We start from the raw sequence: 14,610 nt of genomic DNA, 5'->3' as shown, positions 1-14,610 counted from the left end.
TTTTTCAATGTGGCTGTAGGCAATAGGAGAAGTGATGGTCTTGTGGTGCCAACGCTAGACCTTTTAGTCTGGAGATCCACATAATGTTCAGGGGACCCAGTTTCAAATCCTGCCATGGTGGGATTTAAATTCAGTTTTAAAAAAAACAATCTGTAATTCAGGGTTTAATGAACACAAATCCATTGTCGATTGTCAGGAAACACCCACCTGGTTCACTAATATCCTTTAGGGAAGGGATCTGCCATCCTTACCTGGTCTGGTCTACATGTAAAACTCCAGACCCACAGCAATATGGTAGACTCTAGGCAATTAGGGATGGGCAATAAATGCTGACCTAGCCAATGACACCCTCATCCTGTAAATACCACTTATAAATAAATTGTGGCTAATAAGTGATAATCACAGTGCATTTACAGATTTTTAAAAAATGTTTAATTAGTATCCCTTATTTTGACAGCATAGAGAACAGGATCACCATTTGTCTCCACAATCAGGCTTGCAATTTTATAGTCAGAGTTGTTGCTTGAGGGAATAATTCTCCTGCAATTTCATCAAACGCAGACTTTCTTTTAGCTTTTCAGTATAAGAATGTTTCGAGATGGAAACTGCCATCCTTGCCTGGTCTGGCCTACGTGTGTCTCCAGACCCTCAGCAATGTGATTGGTTCTTAACTGCCCTCTGGACAGTTATGAATGGGCAGTAAATGCTGACAGAGCCAGCCATGCTCCCATCATGTGAATGAGAATTGGAAGTAATCAGATACCATTCACTGTCTCTTCATATTGCTTACACTTCCACTAGGTCACTTACTGTTGCTGAGTTGAACTGAAAAGAGACCATTTAGCCCATCCAAACTGCACTGGCCCTCTGAAGAGCATCCTGCCTAGCCCCACCCTATTCCTGTAACCTCACCGAGCCTGCACATCTCTAGACACTATAGCATGGTCAATCCACCTAATCTGCACATCTTTGTGATTGTGGGAGGAAATCCTAGCAGCTAGGGGAAGCCCACACAGAGAATGTGCAAACATTGCACAGACAGTCGCCTCAGACTGGAATGGAACTCGGTTCCCTGATGCCGTGGGGCAGCAGTGCTAACTACTGAACCACCTTGCTGTCCACTCTCACTTTTCTCATATGAGTGGATGTAACTTTTTGGGAAAGTTGAGACAAGTTCAGTGCACTGTAGATCTCTCTGACTGTGGGTGGATTTGTGTGACTAGGAACATAACTATCCCTTCCACTGAAGCAGTGCCTGCTCCTAACTGCTGTGTGCTGTTTGCCATGTACCTCCTAACATTGAGCACAACACTCAATGCTCAGAAACATGTTTGTTTTTGAAAGTACGTGTAACAGGGCCCATATTATCAAACTCCACCACTGGTACTCCAACCTCCTAGTGCATCTTCTCAGTCAATGGGGTGCAGATATTGGAGAACGAATGGCCAAATATGATCTACTGGGGCAAGCATTCAGCAATGAATCAATAATACAGAAACTCTGGTCCACTCTGGAGTTCCTACATCAACGATCAGCCAATAGAATCTAAGATTTGCGGTTGGCCTTTATACCTCATCAGCTGAGTTGGAAAGGATGCTATATCTCGCTACACCAGCTTCTCCTACACTCCTTTCTTTCAAATCACTGCAGTGTGGAAACAAGCCATTTGGCCCAACAAATCCACTCCGACCCTCCACAGAGTATCCCACCCAGACCCATTCCCCTACTTATTACTTTTGCATTTTCCCCTGACTAATGCACCACACCAACACATCCCTGAACACAATGGTCAATTTAGCTTGGCCTGTCCATGCAACTTGTGCATCTTTGGACTGTGGGAAGAACCTACGCAGACATGGGGAGAATGTGCAAACTCCACACAGGCAGTCGCCTGAAGCTGGAATTGAACCCGGGTCCCTGGCGCTGTGAGGCAGCAGTGCTAACCACTGAGCCACCGTGCCACCCCATGCCACTCTGTTCTGTAGCTTCTGCAGGGATGGTTGTAACCATACTGTCTATGCTTCTGATAATCTACATTGTACTGGGGAAAGAAAGCGTTTTAACGTTCAGTCACTTCAATTTGAATAAAATGTGATTTGCAGAGAACTGGGAAAGAAGCAAGGGAGTGGGACAAATTGAGTTGCTCTTGTAGGGAGTAGACATGATGAGCTGAATGAGGACTGTCTTTGTCACCATTCCATGATTTTAAGACCATAAGACATAGGAGCAAAGGTAGGCCATTCAGCCCATTGAGTCTGCTGCACCATTCAATGAGATCATGACTTATTTAATGATTCTCAACTCCACTTTCCCCCCCATCATCCCCCAATAACCCTTGGATCCCTTTATTGATTAATCATTGTCTGTCGCAGCCTTGAATATATTTAATGACACAGGCTTGGCCGTTCTTTGCTATGAAGGCTTCAATAGATTCACTCTCCCCTTGAGAGAAGAAAGTCCTCCTGATCTCTGTTTTAAATGTGTGACCTCTTATTCTGAGATTCAAATTGGATTTAACACTTTATCTAATGGTGACACTGGGCCTCTTTTAGATCAAGTGACTGTAATAGAAGTAGACAAACCAGTCATTCTGTACCATTAGTTTTGGTGAGATTGGATCACTGAGTAGGACAATCTGAATCCTGTTTATACCCACCTGAGCCAATGGGTCCTTCACCTGGGTTAGATCCCAAAAGCATAATGCAAAGTCAGGAGTATGAGGCAATTTACCCATGAAACACCGATATTAAAAGGCACCATAAACTCTTTTGGCACTTGACTGTCAGCCTGGATGAACCTGTGGTTTACGGATCCCATAACCTTCATATCTTAATGATATTACCACCATTTATGAAAAGATCATTTGGAACAGGAGAAAAAAAGATGTGACTTTGTAAATAATCAGGTTATGAGGGAAACACTGTTCACAAAACATATATTTGGGAATTGGGAGAGTGTGGTGCTAGAAGAGCACAGCAGGTCAGGCAGCATCTAAGGAGCAGGAGGGTCGCGTTTCAAGCATAAGCTCTTCATCAGGAATGATACCTAATGCCCGAAGAAGGGCTTGAAACGCTGACACTCCTGCTCCTCAGATGCGGCCTGACCTGCTGTGCTTTACCAGCACCACACTCTTGACTCTGATTTCCAGCATCTGCAGTCCTCACTTGCTCCTGATAAATTTTGGAATGGAAGTAGGGGGTCAGCGTTTGTAAATGGTGCCAGATGCCAAACTGGGAGAGAACTGGTAAAACTGAGACTATGCATCTCCCAGTATTTTGGTGTAAACCTTTGTAGAAAGGATTGATACATGGCTAATAAGAAATTAGGTGGGGGGAATCATTCTTGGAGAAGCAGGAAAAGGTGTTAATTTCCCAGCGAGTAAGAAACTGAGAGGCATAGAGTCGCAACATTCTGGAAAAATAGATGCATAAATCTCTGAAAGCAGTGATAGAGGTTTGTGAGGCCATAAAGACAAAGGCAGACAAATTATTGGGAATTCATTTCTGGAGGAAGAGAATATAAAAGCAATATATGTTAACAATATATAGAAATTTTGATTTGGAATATTGTGCACCATTCTGAGGAATTTAGACTGAGAAAAAGGACTGAAATACTGGAGAAACCTCAAGAGGGTTGATGGGGAAAGGTTAAACTCCACTGAATCAGTTGAGGTCAATTAGTGGAAGTGTGCTAGTTGATCTTAATTGAGGATTCTTGCGATTACAGTAGTAGTGTCCCTACCTTGAGCAGATTGTGACATTTATATTCAGTGAAAATCTGGAGTTAAAGCCTCATGACTTCTCAGTGACTGCTGTCAATTGGTGTAAAAACCCAACTGGTTCACAGATGTCCTTCTTTAGGGAAGGAAATCTTATTCTTGCATGATCTGGTCTCTGACTCTAACCCCATGGCAATGCAGTTGACTCATAAGTGCCCTCTGGGCATTTAAGTATGGACAGTAAATGCTGAGCTGGTCAGTGTCATTGACATCCCATGAGTGAATATGCAAAAGAAATCAGGGAGAATGTGAATGTGATCAGAATATTCCTACAATATTACAATGACCACATTTCAGAAGTATTATGTTGGCTGTACAGTGCCCTGAAGTTATGAAAAATGCTAAATAATATTATTGTTCATAGGACGTGTGTGTTGCTGGCAAGGCCAGTAATTATTACACCTCCCGAATTGCCCTTGAAAATGTGATGACAGGCTGCCTACTTGAACAACGACAATTGACGTGGGATGTAGTTAAATCCACAGTGCTGTTAGGGAGTGAATTCCAGGATTTTGACTCAGCAATACTGATGGAATGCCGACATATTTCCAAGAATCAACATTCCTTCTAGCCACCCCACTGCTCTGAGGTTCCTCTAAGGCATGCCTGACTTCTTGCTTCAGAGTTTGTAGGTTGGTTAGCTCAGATGGTTAGAATGTGGTGCTAATAATGCCAAGGTCATGGGTTCAATCCCCACACTGGCCAAGTGTAGTGCTGAGGTTTGCAAGTGCACAATGTTTGTAGTGCCAAAGTTGGTGGTTGTTTAAGACAGTAACGGTGGCTTCGTGGTTAGCACTGATGCCTCTCAGCACCAGGGACTCGGGTTTGATTCCAGCCTTGGGCAATTGTCTGTGTGGACATTCTCCCTGTGTCTGTGTGGTTTCCTCCAGATGCTCCGGTTTCCTCCCACAGTCCAAAGATGTGCAGGTTAGGTGAATTGGCCATGCTAAATTGCCCATAGTGTAGGTTATTAGTTAGGGGTTAATACAGGGTAGAGGAATTACTGTTTGGAGGGTTGGTGTGGACTGGTTGGGTCGGAGGGCCTGTTTCCACACTGGAGGGATTTGAATTAATTAAATTCAGCACCATGAATCAACTTTGGAGATCCAACCACCTCAACAAAAATTAGAACAAGTAATAGCCAGAAAGGTGTGTGATGACAAAGGTAAGTTGCAAATGAAATAGGATGAGCCTTCTGGACTGAATGGCCTGTTAAATCAATCAGAAGGTTTACATATTTCCTCAATGGAAACTGATCAAAATCATATTAAAGTGTCATTCCCAAGGATCCTGTTGCACCCCAATAATTACAAGGCTCACCTATCAGGGTGGCTTGGTGGTAAGCAATATCCCCTAGCAGTGCTAGGGACCTGGGTTCAATTCCAGCCACGGGTGACTGTTTGTTTGTGTGGAGTTTGCACATTCTCTGTGTGGGTTTCCTTCCACAGTCTAATAATGTACAGGTTAGGTGGCTTAGCTATAAGATGTACAGGGTTACAGGAGAAGTGGGTAGGATGCTGTTCAGAGAGTCCAGTTGGGCCAAATGGCCTGTTTGCATACTGCAGGGATTCTATGATCATGGAAGGCCTATATTTATTCTTAAACATCAAATTCAGAAACTATAAAGTAGCCCCTGGTGGAGCATTGTAACAGAATCTCAACCAACAGGTTAATAGACACTAGTATAAAAAAGAATGAAAACTTATTAAATCAAATGCTGTTATCTGGGATGATAGTGAAATGTCCCAAATATGTCTGAACTGAGTTACATGTTTCATGACTGTATCACCCACATTGAGCTGTCACAGCCAGAATCCATTCTCATTCCCATCCCCATCCCTGACAGCGACTGTGGGGAAGGTCATGGCCGAGTGGTATTGTTGCAGGACTGTTACTCCAGAGACCCAGGTAACGTTCTGGGGGCCCAGGTTTAAACCCCATCATGGCAGATGGTGGAATTTTAGTTCAATCAAAAAAAAAGTCTGGAATTTGGATCGCCAATTGTTGGGGGAAAAAAAAACACCTGGTGCACTATGCCCTTTCAGGAAGGAAATCTACCATCCTTACCTGCTCTGGCCTACCTGTGACTCCAGACCCAGAGCAATGTGGTTGACTCTCAACTGTACTCTGGGTAATTAGGGATGGACAATAAATGCTAGGTGAAAGTGAGGACGGGAGATTAGAGTGGTGCTGGAAAAGCACAGCAGGTCAGGCAGCATCCGAGGAGCAGGAGAATCGATGTTTCGGGCAAAAGTCATTCATCAGGAATGAGGCTGGAAGACTCGGGGGTGGTGAGAAACATGGGAGGGGGGTGGGGCTGGGGAGAAGGTGGTTTACGAGTTCAGTAGGTGATGGAGGAAAGGGTAAAGATGATAGGTCGAAGAGGAGGATGGTGCTGAGCTGGAAGGTTGGAACTGGGTTGAGGTGGGGGGAGGGGAAATGAGGAAACTGGTGAAGTCCATAATGACGCCTTGGAGTTGAAGGGTTCTGAGGTGGAAGGTGTGTTCTTCCTCCAGGCGTCAGTTGGTGAGGGATTGGCAATGGAGGAGGTCCAAGACCTGCATGTCCTTGGCGGAATAGGAGGGGGGAGTTGAAATATTTGGCCACGGGGCGGTGGGTTTAATTGGTGTGGGTGTCCCGGAGATGTTCCCTGAAGCGCTCTGTGCGAAGGTGTCCAGTCTCCAGTGTAGAGGAGACCGCATTGGGAGCAATGGTTGCAATAAATGGCATTTGCCGAGGTGCAGGCGAAAATTTGAGGGATGTGGAAGGCTCCTTTGGGGGCCTTGGATGGTGGGGAGGTGTGGGCACAGGTTTTACAATTCCTGCGGTGGTAGGGGAAGGTGCCAAGAGGGGAGGGTGGGTTGTCGGGGGGCGTGGACCTGATCAGGTAGTCATGGAGGGAATGATCTTTGCGGAAAGCAGATAGAGATTAGATTACTTAGTGTGGAAACAGGCCCTTCGGCCCAACAAATCCACACTGACCGGCCGAAGCGAAATCCACCCATATCCCTTACATATACCCCTTACCTAACAGTAATTACCTACGGGCATTTTAGCATTGCCAATTCACCTGACCCGCACATCTTTGGACTGTGGGAGGAAACCGGAGCACCCAGAGGAAACCCACGCAGACACAGGGGGAACGTGCAAACTCCACACAGTCAGTCGCCTGAGTTGGGAATTGAACCCGGGTCTCAGGCGCTGTGAGGCAGCAGTGCTAACCACTGTGCCACCGTGCTGCCCACGAGATGGGGAGGGAAATATATCCCTGGTGGTGGGATCCATTTGTACGTGGTGGAAATGTCGGCAGATGAAGTGTTTTATTTGGAGGTTGGTGAGGTGGGAGGTGAGGATTGGTGGAGGAGGGGGGAGGTGTGGAACAAGGGCCAGTGACGCCTACATCCTGAGCATGAATTTTAAAAAATCCTAAAACTGTTTATCCTGCTGTCTAACCTCACATTTCCTCACCTGTATCAGGCAGATTCGAGGTGAGGGTGTTAACAGCTTCGAATGTATGCAACAACCATGAGAGATTGAATGAATAAACTGGGGCTTGTTCTTCTCAGGAAAGTCAGAAGCTGCTGCCTGACCCACTGTACATTCTGTGTACTCTCTTGGTCTCACATTTCTAGCATTGACAATCTTCCTTTTGTTCTATACAGGAGATCTGATAGAGCTGTTTAACATTACACAGCACTTGAATAGGGTGGAGGTGGATAAACCATTGTCTTCTGCCTGGTTACTGGTCTGGAATAAGGAGGCACAAATATAAAGTAGCTGTGAATTGGTCAAATAAAGAATTTCGGATGAGTTTTTGTGTCCTTAAATTGCCAATGATAAGTCGTTTGAAATTCTCACTCAACAAGTGCTTAGCATTTTTCAAACTTAATGGCCTAGTTTTTGCATGTGAAAGATTTGGTGATAATTTCCTGAAAAATGGACAGCATTTTAAAAATTTAAATCAAACTGTTGACTAAACAATTGGAATTGGGTTTGGGGAGGGATATCTACTTCATGAAAGGGCTTCTCTAACTGATTCCTTTGTTATGTTCAAGTATTTTAACTATGTACAATGTTTAAAAATTAGCAGTTGGTCATTTAGAACGATAAAGAAGGAGCAGTCTGTTGGGGCACCAAGGATTACCTCTGTCTTTTAGTTTTTAACAAAGGACTTTGTGGATATAGAGCCCAAGGGGAGACAGTGGTGAATTTATTTAGTGGGGGCCGTCTGCGTCTACATAATCACTTAGACCCTGTAGGTTTTTTGTTAGATTTCCTCTTGTGGAATCTTGCTAAACAAACGTCTTATCCAAGTGTGGAATTCCAGCATTGTCACTAATTGCTTGTTTTATCTGCTTTTAACTTCGCCGTCTTGACTATAGTAACCATTTGTCAGAATTGCAAACCACCTGCACATGAAATATTTCTGAAGTTACTTGGCTCGAAGGAGTGTCATCATCAACACATAGGGGATAACCTGGTCAACTGGCACTGACGAGGGAATGATGAACTGTCCCACCTGTCCATCTTCCTTGCCACCTGTCTGCTCCAACCTAACACCAACATCCCCTACCTTCATCTACCTATCTCATTCCCAGCTACCTTCCCCCAGCCCCAGTCCCCTCCCATTCAACTCTCAGCCTGCTTGCACTTTATGGTATTTGCCATCTGGGCAAGGGCTCTTTGAGAGAGCTCACTGCCTCCAGTCCTCTTTGGTATTTGCTTTATCTTGCGTCTACCTAATGATTAAACATTTAAGAAAGGTGGTAAGGACCAAGCCAGGGAACTATAAACCAGTGAGCCTGATGTCGGTGGTGGGCAAGTTGTTGGAGGGAATCCTGAGGGACAGGATGTACATGTATTTGGAAAGACCAGGACTGATTAGGGAAAGTCATCATGGCTTTGTGTGTGGGAAATCATGTCTCACAAACTTGATTGAGTTTTTTTTGAAGAAGTAACAAAGAAGATTGATGAGGGCAGAGTGGTAGATGTGATCTATATGGACTTCAGTAAGGCGTACGACAAGGTTCCCAACGGAGACTGATTAGCAAGATTAGATCTCATGGAGTACAGGAAATACTAGCCATTTGAATACAGAACTGGCTCAAAGGTAGAAGACAGAAGGTGGTGGTGGAGGGTTGTTTTTCAGATTAGAGGCCTGTGACCAGTGGAGTGCCACAAGGATCGGTTCTTGGTCCACTATTTTTTGTCATTTACATAAATGATTTGGATGCCAGCATAAGAGGTATAGTTAGTAAGTTTGCAGATGGTACCAAAATTGGAGGTGTAGTGGACAGCGAAGAAGGTTGCAGCTGCAAATGTGTTGCTGGTCAAAGCACAGCAGGCCAGGCAGCATCTCAGGAATAGAGAATTCGACGTTTCGAGCATAAGCCCTTCATCAGGAATAAGAGAGAGAGAGAGCCAAGCAGGCTAAGATAAAGGGTAGGGAGGAGGGACTAGGGGGAGGGGCGATGGAGGTGGGATAGGTGGAAGGAGGTCAAGGTGAGGGTGATGGGCCGGAGTGGGGTGGGGGCGGAGAGGTCAGGAAGAGGCGAAGTTTACCTCAGATTATAATGGGATCTTGATCAGATGGGCCAATGGGCTGAGGAGTGGCAGATATAGTTTAATTCAGATAAATGCAAGGTCCTGCATTTTGGGAAAGCAAATCTTAGCCAGATTTATACACTTAATGGTAAGGTCCTAGAGAGTGTTGCTGAGCAAAGAGACCTTGGAGTGCAGGTTCCTAGCTCCTTGTAAGTGGAGTCACAGGTAAATAGGATAGTGAAGAAGGCATTTGGTATGCTTTCCTTTATTGGTCAGAGTATTGAGTACAGGAGTTGGGAGGCCATGTTGCGGCTGTATAGGCCATTGGTTAGGTCGCTGTTGGAATATTGTGTGCAATTCTGGTCTCCTCCCTATCGGAAAGATGTTGTGAAACTTGAAAGGGTTCAGAAAAGATTTACAAGGATGTTGCTAGGGTTGGATGATTTGAGCTAAAGAGAGAGCTGAACAGGCTGGGGCTTTATCACTGGAACGTCAGAGGCTGATAGGTGACCTTATAGAGGTTTACAAAATTATGAGGGGCATGGATAGGATAAATAGACAAAGTCTTTTTCCTGGGGTGGGGGGAGTCCAGAACTAGAGGGCATAGGTTTAGGGTGAGAGGGGAAAGATATTAAAGAGACCTAAGGGCCAATATTTACCCAGAGGATGATACATGTATGGAATGAGCTGCCAGAGGAAATGGTGGAGGATAGTACAATTGCAACATTTAAAAGGCATTTGGATGGGTATATGAATAGAAATAGTTTGGAGGTATCTGGGCCGGGTGCTGGCAGGCGGAACTAGATCGGGTTGGGATATCTGGTTAGCATGAACGGGTTGGACTGAAGGGTCTATTTCCATGCTGTACATCTCTATGACCTTCTTGGAGTATCTCCAGAAGAGTCACTACTTTTGGTAACAAGAAGGTTCTCTGCTTGACGACAATAATTGGTCATATTTTGGTCCGATAGTACACAATGACCAAGATTCTAAGGAGTTGGTATGGATACATCTGCCTCTTGGCTCCACTCACTAACTGTATGAAGCATTCGTAGAATGTATGGAGCCAATGTAACATGAACATTTAATTCCTTCAAAGAACCATTATTTTGTACTATACATGCCACTGGCTTTAGTCGACGAGGCAGAAACCTTACCATACAGCACGATGAACCTACTGACTGGTATGTGAGAGTATTTTTATTATTTGAATTGGCCTTAACATCAGCTGGGACCTGTTCATGGTCTGGTTGAAGAGTCACGTATTCCCAATCTGAAAGTTTATTTCATGGTCCTGTGGAGTCTATGGATTAAGATCATGTTGGTTGTGGGCGATTGTCTTTTCAAGTATTTGAAAAATCTTTTGTTGCGTTTTTGGATGCAACTGATATTTGGGCATCTGGTGCGAAGGGGTGTGAGCAGATTGGAGGATCTGCTCCTGGGTCTGGTCAAGCTGGCTGTAAACTGGTCCGGGCAGCCGGGAAGGTGAGGGGGGCAGGGGAGTGATCTCTGCCAACTGTGTGCCCCTCTTCCGTGATTACATTCATGCCTGGGTGCCCTGGAGAGGGAGCATGCGGTGCCCATGAATACAGGTGGGCAAGGCAAGGGGATAGAATGTAGCATGGCGGCTCAGTGGTTAGTACTGCTGCCTCACAGCATCAAGGACCTGGGTTTGATTCCACCCTGGGGCGGCTGTCTGTGTGGAGTTTGTACATTTCCTTTGAGTCTCTGGGTACTCTGGTTTCCTCCCACAATCCAAATACGTGGATTGGCCATGCTGAATTATCCATAGTGACCAAGGATGGGTGGGTTAGCCATGGGGAACATAGGGTTATGGGCTGAGTTTGGGTGGGATGCTCTTTGGAGTATCAGTGTGGACTTGATGGGCTGAATGGCTTGCTTCCACACTGTAGGCGTTCTATGGTCGTGCTTTACTTTCCCCCTCAACACCACCTTTGATGATTTGCAATGTCCGTAAGGGGTATGCTGTTTGATACACAGATTTTTTTTAACTAGTAGCGGAAAAACTGAATGGTACTTCTCTCCCACCTTTACCAGGATCAGGGGGAAATTAGCTCCAAATCTTTGGAATTTGGCTATTTTGTTGGGTTGAGTAGCTGTGAATGTTTGCAATTGAGCTGTTAAGAGATATTGAATGAGTACAATTTCTGAGCAGTAGTTCTGTGAAATGTCACATTTTAGTGATCTTTATCCTAAATTCCTTGGCACAATCGCTTCCCCCACAGACCACTAAAGGTAAAAGACAAAGGTGGCGTGAAATGAGCCCACGCAACTTGCTAAGTCTCCGGTTCAATCCCCAGTCCGTGGGAAGTTGGTCTGAGTGAGGATTAGCTTCCTGTCTTGTGTGAGAAAATGAGCAACAATTATTTATCTATTAAACAACAGCTGGTTTGATAATGATATCGTTTGACCAATTGTGAAGAAGGATCAGAAATTTAAAATAAACAATGTCAAGTAGGTCATGGTGCATAGGGAAGTGGTGGGTAAAGTATTTCTGTTGCACTCCTGGGATATCCATTTAAACCCATTCCCCCCACACTTCTTCATTTAACTATTCGATGTCAATTCAAGTTCTGGACATTTTCGTAGCAGATGTTCGATTATGCTAAGTGGCTTGTGAGGCTTCAAACACTCAGCAGTCCAAGACTTGCAGAGACTTGTCAGATTTAGCAAGAATTTAAAAATTTCTTTTCAGTTTTAGCTTCCACTTACAAACACCCTTTCTGTAATCTCTAATACAAGTCTCACTTGGCAACATGTTTCGCTCAGTAGATCATTGCTGTATGCAAATTAGTCATCTTTGCTTTTAATTTTTAAAAATCTTTTCTGAGGTATCTTGGATACAGTTTTTAAAATTCTCTCACGGGATGTGGGCAGTGCTGTCCGGGCTAGCACTTATTGCCCAGTGTCAACCACATTGCTGTGGGTCTGGAGTCACATGTAGTCCAGACCAGGTAAGGATGGCAGATCCTTAAGGAAGGACAATAATTAATTAATTAACCAGACGGGTTTGTTGCGACTTGGCGAGCACCCGTCTGCTAATTAAACCAAACACCCAGAAAAGCTTGCCTTACCTAGTAACCTGTTAAAGTGTGAGTGACAGAGAGCTCCCAAATTCCACAATTTAAAGAAAAATAATATCAATCTATTCCTTAACTTCAACCGTGAATATTAAACAACAGCTATTTACAACTCTAAACCCCCCTTTCTCTTAACAGCTTGTTATCTGCCTCCAACTCTGTAACTCAATATATTGTTCAGAAAAAAACCCATATTAAAATTATATAACTTAATTTCAAACCACACAGTGGCTGTCATTTCCAGTGTTCTTCTTTCAGCTGAAGATCTCCCTGGGTCATCTTTTGTCTTTTGCTGCGAAGATGTTTCATATGAATAAAAGTACTTTTGATAGAGAGTGTTTTGAATGGCAGCATTTCTCAATGAGACTTACTTTCTGTCTGACTTTCAAAATGCCTATTTTTTTAAATACCCCAAATTTCAGGTTGTCTGATTGTTTCCAGGTGGGCAAGAACAATAAATTCAAACTCAATTGGATTTTAGTATCCTGGGGCATAATTTAAACCGACTATCTAACTTTGAAATGTTGTCAAAACAGCAACCAACTCAGGTATCTATTTCACAGCCAAATGTTACATATTTTCAATTTTCCAGTACAGTCTGAAACTTTTAGCTAGAAATATGACGTGTTTGTAAGCGCTAAGTGCAAAATAGCATTCACTCTCTCTTAAAGGTACAGTACGTGCCTTCAACTTCATAAACAGGTTTTTCTAGCAGTCAGCACTTGTTTCATGGTCATTAGAACTTTAATTCCAGATTCATTTTATTGACTGACATCAGCTGAGTTTCTAGATTAATAGTGTAGTGTTAATACCTGTAGGACAATTTTCCCCACAATTTGATGCAGAGTGATGCCAACAGCATGGATTCAATTCCTGCACCAGCTGAGGTTACCATGGAGGGGGGTCCTTCTCAACCTCTCCCCTCCCCTGAGATGTGATGACCCTCAGGTTCAACCAGCTCCAGTTGTGTTTCTCTAGCGAGAGAGCAGCCATATGGTCTGCTAGAACTTTGTTGACTTGACCTTCCCCGTTCAGATACCAGTGACCCTATTTTCAATTGCACATTGGTGCACTTAGAACATTGGGACAGACTAATGGTACGCAGGTTAGGTGAATTGGACATGCTAAAAAATATATTGTCCTTGGTGTTCAGTGATGTGACGACTGGATGGGTTGGCCATGATAAAATAGGGGAAGGGCTGGGTCTAGGTGGAATACTCTTCAAAGGGTCAGTGAAACCCAATGGGCTGAATGTCTCCTTCTGCACTATGGAGATTCTATGATTTGATTGAGAAGTTTTGTTCTACTTTGGCATCTATTGCCCTCCAGGATGCTGCTGATAATTGCCAGCAGGTTTCTGTAAGGTGCAGCTTATTTATGTTGGTCAGGACCATGAGTCAAGAATCTTGAAGTGTTTAGAAACATCCCAAGAATGTGATAAGACCAGTTTTGGTTATCTCACCATTATTAAAAGTTGTAGCTGCCAGACCAGATAGAGACTAGATAAAGATTAACAGTTGTGACAATAGATTGATGTTCTGAATATGCAGGTATACCATAACTTCACCAAAGACAGACATGATGACTTAACTTATGTCCAAATTCACTTGGAGAGATCATTAAAAGCAGGCAAAATGTCAGAAACTCATCTAAGGTATCAAGATCTGAGTGCAGTCACTTCCAAAACCTTTTGGTAGGTTTCCTTTTTTTATTGAACATTTTTGAATGTTTAATTCATTTGATTTAAGCATTTTCCGAGGATTCCATTACACCATTGTCCAAGTTACTAAGTGGACTAATGCTAGAAATCTGGAGTAAAAAATTGAAAGGTACGGGAATAGTCATTGACTAGCCAACCGTAAAGAGAGAAACTGAATTAAGGTTTTGTCAGAAAGGTGATTGATCAGAAGCTTTAACCTTGTTTCTCTATACACAGAGACTGTCTGTCTGGCTTGCTGAGTATTTCCGACATTTTGACTGTGAATAGAGTTTATTTCTCCTCTTTTAAAAATTATTTATCAACTAATTATTGTTGCTTTTAATTGGTTCAGCTAAAAAAAGCCCCAAGGGATCCTTCCATATCCGCCACAAATTCACCTGCACCTCCACACACATCATCTATTGCATCCGCTGCACCCGATGTGGCCTCCTCTATATTGGGGAGACGGGCTGCCTACTTGCAGAAGC

General features: G+C 43.8%; 1 protein-coding gene and 1 non-coding gene across 3 annotated transcripts in view; both read left to right on the top strand.

Moving 5' to 3' along the window:
- Positions 1-14,610, top strand: part of agrn (agrin) — a 526,525-nt gene that overhangs the window by 48,098 nt on the left and 463,817 nt on the right. The window lies entirely within an intron of this gene.
- Positions 4,410-4,483, top strand: trnai-aau (transfer RNA isoleucine (anticodon AAU)). Its single transcript has one exon. It is a non-coding gene; the product is annotated as a tRNA-Ile (tRNA).

Source organism: Hemiscyllium ocellatum, chromosome 37 (assembly GCF_020745735.1).
Source record: "Hemiscyllium ocellatum isolate sHemOce1 chromosome 37, sHemOce1.pat.X.cur, whole genome shotgun sequence".
NCBI classification, from domain to species: Eukaryota; Metazoa; Chordata; class Chondrichthyes; order Orectolobiformes; family Hemiscylliidae; genus Hemiscyllium; species Hemiscyllium ocellatum.
This window is presented reverse-complemented; position numbering and strand designations above follow the sequence as displayed.